The sequence below is a fragment of the Hydra vulgaris genome, chromosome 11 (assembly GCF_038396675.1).
Source record: "Hydra vulgaris chromosome 11, alternate assembly HydraT2T_AEP".
Taxonomy (NCBI): Eukaryota; Metazoa; Cnidaria; class Hydrozoa; order Anthoathecata; family Hydridae; genus Hydra; species Hydra vulgaris.
The window spans coordinates 45,351,094-45,365,234 of NC_088930.1; positions in this window are offsets into that span (position 1 = coordinate 45,351,094).

Consider the following 14,141-nt stretch of genomic DNA (forward strand, 5'->3'; position numbering starts at 1 on the left):
AATAAAAGCATTGTATTTATTGATGATATGTAATTTGATTTTTGGACAGGAAAGATAAAAACAGGTGCAATTTTTATTGTAAGTCAAGTTAAAAAAAAAATAATAATAAAAGTTAAAGATGTAATGGATGGATCTTTGGGATTTAGATTTGGAGAAAAACCTTTAGAATCATCATCACTACATCTAGAAAGGTGGTGTAGTAGGTATTGAGATATTTAGGTGTTAAATGTGTATCTTATTGTAGCTATGTATGAAAATATCACAACAGCAATTAAAACAAAAGATGGAGAGTGAGAGCGATTTTATGCTTTTATGAGCAATCAAAACACCAGAAAATGGTCATGTGTAGGAAAGAAGTTGGAGCAAACTATTGTTTGTACAGTTTGTAAACACTAGTTTCATAAAGAATGTAGTGGTATACAAGGTTTAATTAATATCATTTGTTTTGATTATATAATATTTTTTTTGGTAAATACTGATAAGGTAAATTTTATTACAAATGGGTCAGCTGAACATAAGAAGCATTAAGGTTAAGAGGAGATATACCTAAGATATACCATTATTATCTGCACTTCTAATATCAAAAGTGAAAAAATAACAACTATATTTACATTTAAGAACTCTGTTTGATACGTGTTATTTTACAATTTATATATACAACTTATCGTAATTAACAAAACTCGGGATAATAACCTTGGGATAATTATCTGCAAAATAGTTATGACATATTTACACTAACAAGTTATAAACGCTTTAAATTATAATAGCGTATTCAAATAAGCGATTAACAAAAAGGTTCATCAATAAAGATTGAAGCAAAGCTATACATCTGTTCAGAGTATTCTGATAGTTGGCAGTGAAACCTGGGCAATGAAGGTTTGTGATAAAATAGCATTTGCTGAAAAATAACATATATTACATTTATTGAAAAATAACATATCAGTGATGTATACAGACTAATTTTAAAATAGTATTTGGTTTGGGTTATTAAAAGTTTGGCCAACAAACAGGTTGAAGTTAACAATAAATAAAATTCAAATATAACTTTATGATTCAACTATAACTTTATATAATATATATATATATATATATATATATATATATATATATATATATATATATATATATATATATATATATATATATATTAGTAGAACATCGCTTAACAAAAATTTTTTTCATTTTACACTGTGTTTCATCAACAAAGATTCATCAGAAATGAATGATCAAATAAATAAAACTTCAATTTATACCAAAAATTAAATTGCAGGAAGTTGCAAATGTCTTAACTACTTTAAATTTTCACACATTTGTGGAATTTGCTGACACTATTATAAAAAGAATTCTTTAGAAATGATTACTTATGCTATTTTTTTTAATGTTTTTTTAAAAAGGGTAGTTAATGTAAATATTAATTTACATTATTAATATTAATTTTTGGTATAAATTGAAGTTTTATTTATTTGATCATTCATTTCTGATGAATCTTTGTTGATAAAACACAGCGTAAAATGGAAAAAATTTTTGTTAAGTGATTTTCTACTAATATATAATTGCTCTGTTCTTTTGAGAATATTGAGCACTCTATTGTGTAGAATACTTTTTAAAGTTATTTAAATATATATATATATATATATATATATATATATATATATATATATATATATAAATATATATATATATATATATATATATATATATATATATATATATATATGTATATATATGTATATGTATATTATGTATATATATATTATGTATTATATATAACATTCTCTATGGACCAGCACATAAAATTTTTTGTTTAATTACAAAACACTTGCTAAACACTTCACTATATTCGTCCATATCTTACCAAAGATGCTGCAAAAGTATTTGCCTGTGGCATTGTAAACTCTCAACTTTATTACTGCAACAGTCTATCTGAAAGTTCTCAATAAAAATTTAAACAAACTATAACGTATGCAAAATAATTTAGCTTTATATTGTATTTCACTTTTCCTTCTATTGACAATCATGAAATGTAAATATATATATATATATATATATATATATATATATATATATATATATATATAGTGAGAGAGAGAGAGAAATACATTTTATTCACACTTATTGATGATAACTGATTCACTTTTTTTGTTTTTATAAAGTTTAATGTTGTTATCAGTTAATACCACAGGCGTAGGAAAAGAATTGCCAGCCTCCTTCATATTTAGTCAAAGACGGTTACATCTACCCCTCCCCCTCAAATCCCAAACTCTAGCAGTTTGATATGTTTGGTTTAGCCAACGTATCAAACTGCTATTACATTCTAAAGCCACTGAGTAAAATTATAATGTATATTTTATTAAATATGTATGTTCAGTTAAATATTTACAATGTACTAATACATTATATTACTAATATATAAGTTAATTATTTACAAATAAAGTAAAAAATATTGTTGAAATTGAAGGTATTACCTTTGGATTTTAAACCAGTAATTATTTTTAAAAATTAGATTGTAATGTTATTGTGTTTGTTAGCAAAATAACTCAAAAAACAGTTTTAAATTAGGATATTATGGCTAGAAAGTCTCATTGCACCTCAGCTGAGCTATTAGTAATTCAACGAATTAAAAACAGTTGAAAGTCATATAGAGAGATTTCAAGAATAATTAAGCGTTCTGTTGGAATGGTTCAAAATGCTCTTAAAACACTAAAGTGTGTTGAATCTAGAGGTTGCAAAAAAGTATCAATACCAAAAGTGTGGATGTTTCTCATCATTTGGTATTGATCCTTTTTTTTTTAAACAGACACGACAGCTGATATTTATACTAAAATACTTCAAGAAATAATGCTTCCTTATGCTGATGACAACGTGCCAATACTCGATAATGATAATGATCCAAAACATCACTAAGAGATGGTTCCAAAATAATGGCATATAACAATTGGATTGGCCAGCACAATTGGCAGATTTAAATCCAATTGAAAATTTATGGAAAATTGTAAAAGACGAGGAAAAGCCTATGAACAAAAAGGATCTGTGGGAAGCTGTACAAGTATCATGGAACTCTATTTCTCCATTAACATGCAATAAATTGGTTAACAGCATGGCCAAAAGATTAGTCGATGTTAAAAATAATTAAGAACACGCAACCAAATATTAACTAGTTATCTTAGATGTTGTAATCGATAAAACTTTTGCAAAAAAGTTGTTAGTTACATGGGAAAAGTAAAAGGGAACTTGATATTTTTAAAAAAAATATAAGAATTAACATTAAACTTTATAAAAACAAAAAAAGTAATATCATGTATGTATATATATATAAATATATATATATATATATATATATATATATATATATATATATAAATTTGTAAAAGACGAGGAAAATTGTAAAAGACGAGAAAAATTATATATATATATATATATATATATATATATATATATATATATATATATATATATATATATAATAAATAAATTTCTGATTATTAAGTAGATTTGTTTTCTTTTGTTAGTAGGGCTGACGAAACTTCAGGATGAAAACGAAAGTTATGACGATGGCGAAGTTATTTGACGACTAAATATGATTATCGTTTTTCATTTTCTTTGCGAAATTCTGTTTTATTTTTAATAGTTATGGGTCTGATGCCACAGGCTAAAAATGCAATTATTAGGCTGATTGTTGGCCATCTATTCACCTTATTTTAGAGCAACTGAGAAAGCATACATAAATCAAAGAAAATTAATTTAAATTTAATTAAATTTTTTTGTAGAAATTGTGGATCATTTTAAATTGTTTATAACTTAAATAAGTAAATATTTCTGAATAGGATATTTATTAATGAAAAAAATGTCATAAAAAGTGAACAATTAATCTCAATATCTTAATATAACTCAATATCACGCAAATTTATTTTTTGATGACTTAATGCTTGTAACTTTAAAATTTTAAAATAAATGACTTTTTTGGTTTGTTTTAAAATTGTTTATAATATTGTTTGGTAAGTGGTAAATGTTGTTGTGTTATATATGTGTTATATGTGTTATATATGTTTGTATTTTGGTTGTGGGATTTTTGGCTAAAGCAATTAGGCCTTAAACAGAACGTAATAAATAATTTAACTTTGTCGACTTTTGCAATGGAATGTAACAACTATATAGAAATAAAAGACTTGTTAGACTTTTGTTTTGATAGTTTTATTATGTCAATGAAAACAGATTGCTATTCATTCAGTGTTGAATGTGTAGTGTAGTTGTGCAACACATTCAGGGATGAATGTTTAGTTTTGCACACAGTGTCGCTGTGATATTAATTTTAGGGGGGGGTCATAATTGTCCCGGTGCAAAAATGTAATGACCCGTACCCCTTAGGGGTACGGGTCATTACATTAAGGGTCCTGGGCTATGTTCTATAATTCAGCACTTTGTTCATTGAGCAGAAGCTAATTTTATCTTTATTGATTTTTAATAGTGATATTATTTTTAGTAGTGATTTTAATAGTGTGATAACTATGAGTACCTTGAAAAATATATTTGACAACGGAGAAGGAGATAAATTTATTCAAGTAGAAGAAGGCTTAGCAAATATAGCTCATACTAGCGAAAACGTTGACATAAGTGAACCACTTTTAATTGCATCGCTTGTATCAAACTTGAAATTTAATGGTCTAAAAAACACAAGTGAACTTTTCGAAACTGCGTTAAAGTTGTTTGCATTTGCTAATATTAAAATCAATGCTGTTGAGGGGACAACTCAATGTTTCAAGGCAGATATTTCTTCATTACTTACAAATGAAAAAGAAGCTGAAACATATTTAAATAAATACTGCGAAAGAAATCAAGAAGTCTTAAAGGTTGCAACATCTAGGTAATGAGATACGACAACAACAAATTTGTAATGTATCTCTTTGAAGTAATACCAATAGGGTAAAGTGACAAAACTTTGAACTTATCTTAACAATTTTATTTCTAAAAAGATGGTAATAAATAAACCTATCAGACAATCATACATTGTTAGAGAGATAAGCCTTTCAGCATTCGGGGTATAATTTTATTTATTTTTTAAAATAAAAATTGCGCAGACGAACACTACAGCCGTTTTTCAAAACGCCTTTACTTCAAAAAAATCAAAATCAACTTTTTTTACAAAATAAGCTAATATAAATGATAACAAACGTTACAAAATAATTATTTTAAAAAAATTATAAAAAAGTTTATAAAAATCACTAGTTTCGAAAAACGCTTTAAAATAATTTCTGCTTTTAATTTCGTTACTTTTTTTCAAAACGCCTTACGTATTGCTTTGGGAAAAATGATTCGACTACACTATGTTTTGAAATTCCTAATACACGTGGTAACAACACTAACAATTACACCGAGGCGCAATTTTTAGTTATGAAAGACTTAATTTAGCAAAGAGTAAGAGCATATAATGTTAACGCACTATTTGACAGATTTACTGATGAATTAGACCAACGTTATAAAAATAAAATGTTATCTGCTGCTAGTGGATCTTTTGATAGCTATAATACTCCTCGATACTTTGGTAAACCCCAAAAAAAGAAAGGAGTAATCGGATTTGTAAAGCCATCCACCGAGCATATTAGTACAATGTTAATACACAAAATATCGGAAGCAAAATATTTGTTGTTCCTAGTGCGTCTGGAAAAAAAAATTATACGGTAGATATGAATATTGGAATATGCGAATGTCTAGTCGGGGGAAATGGCGCTCCGTGTAAACATCAATTTGTGCTATGATCTAATGGCATTTCAAACAGTTTGAACTTTATGCCGATTTTCAACATTGACCAAAGAAAATATCTTGCTGAAATTGCACTATTTCAGCAAGATATTTTCTTGCTGAAATAGTGCAAATTGAAGAGTTCACCAAGAGAGTTTTATGAAAACACCGATAACAATATATGCAAAAATAATTTTGAAATGAATTTATGTATAGAGTTAAATGAAAGCACCAGTAATGTTGCTAACAATGTTGAAGCTTCGAACATTTGTGAAAAAGATGATACATTGAAGGACAAAGCTTTCGAAGCACTATCAAGTTCATTTGAAACTATACGTTCCAAAATCGCTGTTGGAGATAAATCACTTTTACTTGGCATTAAAAAAATTTAAAGAAAGAGTTGAAAAAACGAGTTCGAGTTTACTTACAATAAATTTACATACATTCGGTACGCAGCAAATTAGCTGAAAGAATAACTATCTATACACGTCTTTGAAAAAATACCAAGAAAATAAAATTAATGTCCAGCCGGAGGCAGTGAAATGTCGTCAAACAAATAACGGGGGAAAAAGTGCTTTACAAAAAGAAATTAGATTATTTCTTAGACCCTTGATCACCATCAAAAAAAGAAATCATAAGTTTGCTGAGAACGTTAAGAATAACGAACCCGTCGCTAAAAAAGCAGGACGCAGCTTAATGACTTGAGTTAATTAATATATTAAAGTTCACTAAACAAGTTCGCAGTTTCACTGTTATCTGTTTTAATAATTATGTTTATCTGAGATAAATTTATTTATGAATATATTTTATACTTTTATTTATGAAAATGACGAGTAGAAAGTCATTATTTGTTGAAAACGATTTGTTGTTGTTAGACTCACAACATAATTTAAATAAAATAGTGAACCAAAATAAAATAATTGATGATAAAGTTTGATATTCCATAAAGTACAACAAGATTTAAATTTAAAATAGAAGTATGAGATTATTTGCTCTCTTGCGCACATTTAAGTATTACATAGCTTTATTACATAATTAATTTATTTAAATCTAATTAATTTATTTCATGATTTTCGTAATTTATTTAAACCGGGGATGCAGGCGAAGAAAAAAAAGATTCAGACATTTATTAAAAAGTCTTCTGTTAATAAAATAGAAAATTTCAAATGTCATTTACAAATTTTCAAATAAATTATTTTCTATATAAAAAAACCAACAAAAATTAACAGACACAAAAAAAAAAAAATCTGCTACAAAAATATAAAAACAGAAAAAAGCCCTATAAAGTGTTTCTTCGACCTCTTCATCAAGATAGCTCTAGTAGTTGGTTTATGTGTATTTCTTGTTTTAAATTTCGAAAATCAATATCAATAAAATTAATTCTAAAAAAAATGATTAAAAAATATTAGAGTTTAACTCTAAGTTATAAATAAATAAATGTGTGATGCAATCCCAAAAAGAAACATCTTTAAACATACTACTATATTAACAGCATTTATACATTGCACATCAATGCAAAACTGTTGTAAACCAGTCAGTTGCAATAAACATATTTACGTTGATATATATAAACATATTTACGTTTGATATATGTTAATTCAAGATAAAAAATTTATAAACTTATTTCTTGTATGGTAATGTTCAATCATAACTCTTATATGTTCAATCATAATTATGAAATGAAATAAAAAACCGAGTATGAAATTTTTAGGATTGCATTTTTTTGTAATATTTTTTTTTCTGTGGGTGTTGAAATTTAAAGAAAGTCTGTGGAACACTGACACTGTGGAGCTTTTAAAAAAACTATATAATTTTATATGGAGTAACCCTTAAAGTATTTAAATATACAAAAAGCTAAATACAGTACAATCACTCTAATTCAAATCTCCTTAATTCGATTAAATGCAAAGTCTTTAAATAATTTAAAAATCTCTCTAAATCGAGAGATTGTACTGTATAATATTTCAACTCAAAATAAAATTTGTGATTTCAAAATTGTTTAACTAAAAGGTTTGTAAAATAACAACAATTACTTCCAATCAGAGTAAGCAGAAAAGTAATCCACATAAAAAATATTAGACGAATCTGAATTAAACATACCATTTACTTTTGTCAATGTAATTACTTCGGAAGATTGGTTCAATTCTAATTCTCTTTTATCCATGTCTGAATTTTTTACTATCAAGTAAGTATAACTAAAGAAACGTGCACGAGAGGTTGCTACTGCAAATTAGCAGTGATAAACCCAGATTTTACTTTTTAAAAATATTTTTAATTTAAAAAATAAATAAATATGTATATACATACATGGCCTACTTAAATACACGGCCTTCTATTCTGCTTAAACCGGAAAAAAATAGAAGGCCAGTTAAAAAAAGCATATTTTGTTGGATGGACAATCTTTCTCAAAATATTTTAATTATTGAGCTATAAATTTCAAGTAAGTAAATCTGGCACAGGATAAAAAAATTTGCGTTGACTTAATTGAAGTATATACTATACTTCACCAAACTTTCTAAAATTTTAGGCTTTTTTTTAGGTTTCTTTTCAGTAATAAATAGTAATCATGATTGATAAATATTTTTATTGAAAACAACACAACATTTATTAACCTTCATAATTATATATTACTTAAATGATTATAGAAAGACATGGGTTATATTTGTCAGTAGAATTTTTAAGATATTCAAGGACTGTACAAGAAATAAGAATACACAAATTCTCGAAAGTAAGCTTTAAAAGTATTTAAAAATTTTTTACACAAACTGTTTAAAAATGTGAAACAAAAGATTCTTATTTTTTTCTCTGTCTTTTTTTAAAGGCAACAATGTTATCTGCAACAATAGAATCACTGACTCCCTTTCTGATGTTATTAAAATAAATATTTGAAATAACAGTGTGTATAATTTCCTTTCCACAATTTTGGTGATTTGAACATAAAAATGGTTGGTAACTTTCTCTACTGCCAAGAACTAACTTTGCTGCTTTACGGTGTTGCATTTGAGATCGATAAATAACATCAAATACATGATCTAACATAGCAAAACTATCACAGACATATTCTAAAAGGGCTAGTGATGGAGTTGTTAGCTCACCTCTGGACAATTTATCTAAATAACTATAGTCATTCGACTCCTGTTGACAATGTTGACAATGACTACAAAGCAACTTGCAACATATTTTAAACTTCTTAATCAGTTTTTTGGCAATAAAACCAGCAATATAAGTAGCAACTTCACGTGAATCATCTGATAAATTCACACAATCATAATCTCTTTCTTTGATCTGATCCATCAAGGATCTAGCATGTTGTGTATCTTGAACATCATTAATATCATTTTCAAATATTTTAATTCCTTCTTTTATTAAACTTTTTATTTGGATTATCTTCTCACTATAGATAACATCTTTCAAACTGACAAGAAACTTGCCACCACTCATTTGGCGGTATTGTCCAAATCTTCTTTCTAACGGATCACTTTGAAAATGAGCAGTCAATATAAATTTATAATTATCTTCCAACAGATCTTCTATTAAAGAAGCTTGACATAATAAAGTTCTTTGTAGCGCTGATGATGTTTGAGGAGATAATGTATATTTCTCAAAATTTGGGATTTTGGTGTTTTTCCATTTATTTAACCATTCAGCGAAAGCTCGAAAAAACTCAGGTTTTTTATCATTAATAATAGCAGCATTTCCAAGACAGTTATTAGAAAACTGATTTTTTGAATTTGTAATTGTCCATCATTTATTAAAAAGAGTTAGGAAAGATGCAATATTTAAACGGTTGGGAAAATATGATTTTATTGCTGCTGCTGAAGCTTCATGTAAGATACCTAAAGCAACAGTGACATTTTGCTTGTAGTTTCCAGAATGGACAACTTTGCTATTTATTTTTGGTGCTTTTTTCAAACTTGCATCCAACAGACTGTCCTTTTCTAATACATCATGTAATATTTTCATGATATTTCTCCTGGTTGAACGTGAATTTCATTTTTAAAAGCTGAAAAATGAAATTCTGGAAAAATAAACCTTTTTTTATTTAGTAAGTTGTTTAGAATGTTTTTAATCAGATACACTGTGTCAAAGAATAGGTAAATTTTTTATGATTGTACATTAATAAACAAATCATCTGGTTTTTTACCATGTGCATCAAGCAATTTTGTAAAAGAGGAAACATTTGAAGCATGATTGTCACAAACAACACCTCGAACATTAAAACTATATTTTATTAAAGATTGAATCAAGCTGAGAATTTCAGTTTTCAACCAATCACTGTTTAATTTTATAATTGGAATTGCTTTGATGACACAAGAGGTGTTTTCTTTTATACCAACTACCATGAAAGAAACAATGCTTCTATAACATTCATTTTCTTCACTAATCCCAATTACATCTCCACCAGAATATTCTGCACATTTTTGCAAATACATTTCATCAAAAATTATTATAAGATCATTTGAAAAGCTCCCATTTTCATGTAATAATTTCAAAACTTTCATAGAATCAATTTCACCTGCTTTAAGCTTGCCTAACAGTGATATAGATGGAAGAGGGAATTCCTTCAGCAGTAAATGATAAGTTTGCAATGATGTGTAACGCAACATCAAGGCAAACTGAAGCATATTTGAAAAATAAATTTGATTTTTTATTATTTGGTGACTTTTAAGTTCTTCAAGAATGGAAGACAACTTTTCTTTTTCGATGCTAAAATGTGAATTGAAGTTTTCCAGCATACTCCTTCTCTTTAACATACATTGATGGGTTACTCTGAGCCAAGGTGGCAAAGAAACTGGAAGATTTTTATAAAAAAGTTTGACATGAAGATTTTTGTCAATACGAATACATTCAGCAATTTCAGGTATGTGTAGTTCATTTTGAATAATTTTATGGAACACGACACAATCATCGAATTTGGAAAATGAATATCCTATTGGTGAATCAGCAACAAAAAGAGAATTAAGATCTTCAATAATATCATTTGACAAAAACTTCTGATATTCATCTTCTTGAAAAATTCTTTTAGTTGGTGATTGCAATGCTGGCCGGGTATATTGTAGGAACAGGCTTCAAATTATACAACAAACGAAATCGTTTTTCTGATGCTCCTTTGTGTACTAAACTTTCATCAAAATGTTTTAAGCAAATCACAGATGATTTAGAGACAATCCAAAAACTTCTATTTACAAATCTAATCCATAACTTTCTCAAGTCATCATCTTTTGGAAAACCAAAGACTGGTATTACTTCACCACCATTATAATTTGAGGTACAACCGACAACACAACATTTATTAACCATTATTATTATTAATAATTAAAAAGTAGCCACAAATAACAATACAAAGTTGTTGAAGTTTAGTAGAGATGTCAATTAATCTAATGCGAAAATTTTTATCCTGTTCCAGATATACTTACTTAACATTTATAGCGCAATATTCAAAGTATTTTGAGAAAGTTTGTCCATATAATGGAATATACTGGCCTTCTATTTTTTTCGATTTAAGCAGAATAGAAGGCCGTGTATTTAAGTAGGCCATGATATATGCTATTTGGATAATTTTTTTTGGACTCCCATATCGGACTAACAGTACTAAAAAGATATATTGCATACTTTGTTTAACGCTAAGACATCACACTGCTTTAAGGATAGGCAAGAGCTTCAGTATATATATCGACTGATTTAGGGACAACTCGCAAGGTGATGATAACACATCAAAGGGTTTGGGTTAGGGCAGGGATCAATATATATATATATATATATATATATATATATATATATATATATATATATATATATATATATATATATATATATAATTTGATAATTTTTTCACCATTAAAATACTTTAATGGTAAAAAAATTGAATTGAAGACCTTTCCAATGATATATAACAATCTAGTATTTAATCAATTTAAAAATTTCATGTCATGTACCTAATATATATGTAAGAATATGTGTAAATACTAATAATATACATACATTCATATTATTATATATAATACATATGTAGTAAATATATATCATTGTATACATACATAATGTATGTATACATATGCTACATATGATATGTATGCATGTACATACATATCATATGTAACATATTTATACATACATTATGTATATATACAACAATATGTATGTATTATATATAATAATATCTATTACATACATATCATTATGATATGTATACATATCTACATATCATAATATATATACATACATATGTTACATATGTATGACATACAGTATGTATACATACATATGAATCATAATATACTCATATACGTATGTAATATATGTATATACGTATGCATATACATATATATGTGTGTGTGTGTGTATATATATATGTGTGTGTGTGTGTGTGTGTGTGTATGTGTGTGTGTGTGTGTGTGTTGTATATAAACATATATATATATATATATATATATATATATATATATATATATATATATATATATATATATATATATATATATATATATATATATATATATATATATATATATATATATATATATATATATATATATATATATATATATATATATATATATATATATATATATATATATATATATATATATATATATATATATATATATATATATATACTGTTATAATCAGTCAGGGACTCAAAGAAGGTAAGGATGATGCGTTTATCGTCACAACCTTTTCATAGAGCCCCTTTAGTCACTCATTGAAATAAAAATAAAAAAACACTTTAATTTTTAAAGAAAAATAAAAATTTAATAAAGCAAAACTCTTTTTTTTTTGTGTGTGTGTGTAAATAAATTGAAAACACACACAAAAAAAATAAAATAAAACTAAAACACATAAGAAGAAGAAAAAAACAAAAGATAAATAAAAAAAAAATATACAAACAAATACTGTATATTATAATATATATGTAAGAAATTTAGGAGATGCATTTTAGTTAGCATTTTAAAACACCAGATTTGCGTTTGATCGATTTTGTTTGAGAAAAAAGTTGAATAACACGACTAACAGTGTATGAATGTATTTGCAACGATTTTGCTATAGAATTGTGGCTACTATTAGGATTTTATTATTATTATATCATTATATTAGGTAAATATTTGCGCATAATTTTTTCTCTTATATCTTCTTCTTTTGTCATTTTTAAAACTAATTTCAAGTTTTTAAAAATGACAAAAGAAGAATGACAAAAACTAACATAATTTTTTGAAACTACAACATGTTGTAAACAAAATACAATATATATATATATATATAAATATATATATATATATATATATATATATATATATATATATATATATATATATATATATATATATATATATAGAGAGAGAGAGAGAGAGAGAGAGAGAGAGAGAGAGAGAGAGAGAGAGAGAGAGAGAGAGATAGATAGATAGATAGATAGATAGATAGATAGTCTTGAATGGTCGTCGAAAAGTTTCTTTCATAAACTGTAGTTTTAAAGAGAGCGCAAAGAAAACCAGACCAGAAAAAGTTTCAAAACTTAAATAATTTTTCTTTCTTAAATGACAGACTGCCTGACCTAACCAAACCCTCAGCCAATGTAGCGGCACTCTCTTGTGAGTCATGCTATAATATACTCCATTGCGAGCCAAGCTGTAAGATAGTTGATGTAGCAGCATTCTGTTGTGAGTAAGACTATAAGATAGTCGATGTAGCAACACTCCCTTGTAGCAGCAGACTATAATATAGTTGATATAGCAACACTCCGCGCATGTTTTAAAAAAATGTTAAAAAAAAACAACACTATTAATTAAAAAACTTTCTAGTCATTATTTTAGAAAATAATAAAACTTAATGTACTTCCACATTAATTGAGTTGTTTGAGAGGTAGTGTAATGCATGAGGGAGGAAATGTGATGGTTTGGGGTAGTATGAGTTGAAAAGAAGTAATGAAATTTACATCTATTGATAACAAAATGGATGCTTCAATTTATTGTGAAATTCTCAAAGCTAACTTGCAACCATATACTCAAAAATTGAGAATGGAAAGCGATTTCATACTTCAGCAGGATAACAATCCAAAACATACCGCTAAGAAAACAAAGGTATACATTGAAATAAATAACATCAATGTTTTGGAATGATTAGATCAATTGTGTAAAATTCAAAAGGATTGAAAAGCAAATAATTCATCAATACAAAAAAATAAATTATTAAAACAATACTTGATAAGATATCTAAAAAAAAACTTTCAAATATTTTAACGGACAACTCATTTTTTGATGCAATCTTTAAAATTATATATATATATATATATATATATATATATATATATATGTATATATATATATATATATATATATATATATATATATATATATATATATATATATGTATATATATAGATGTATATATATTTATATTTTACAAAATAA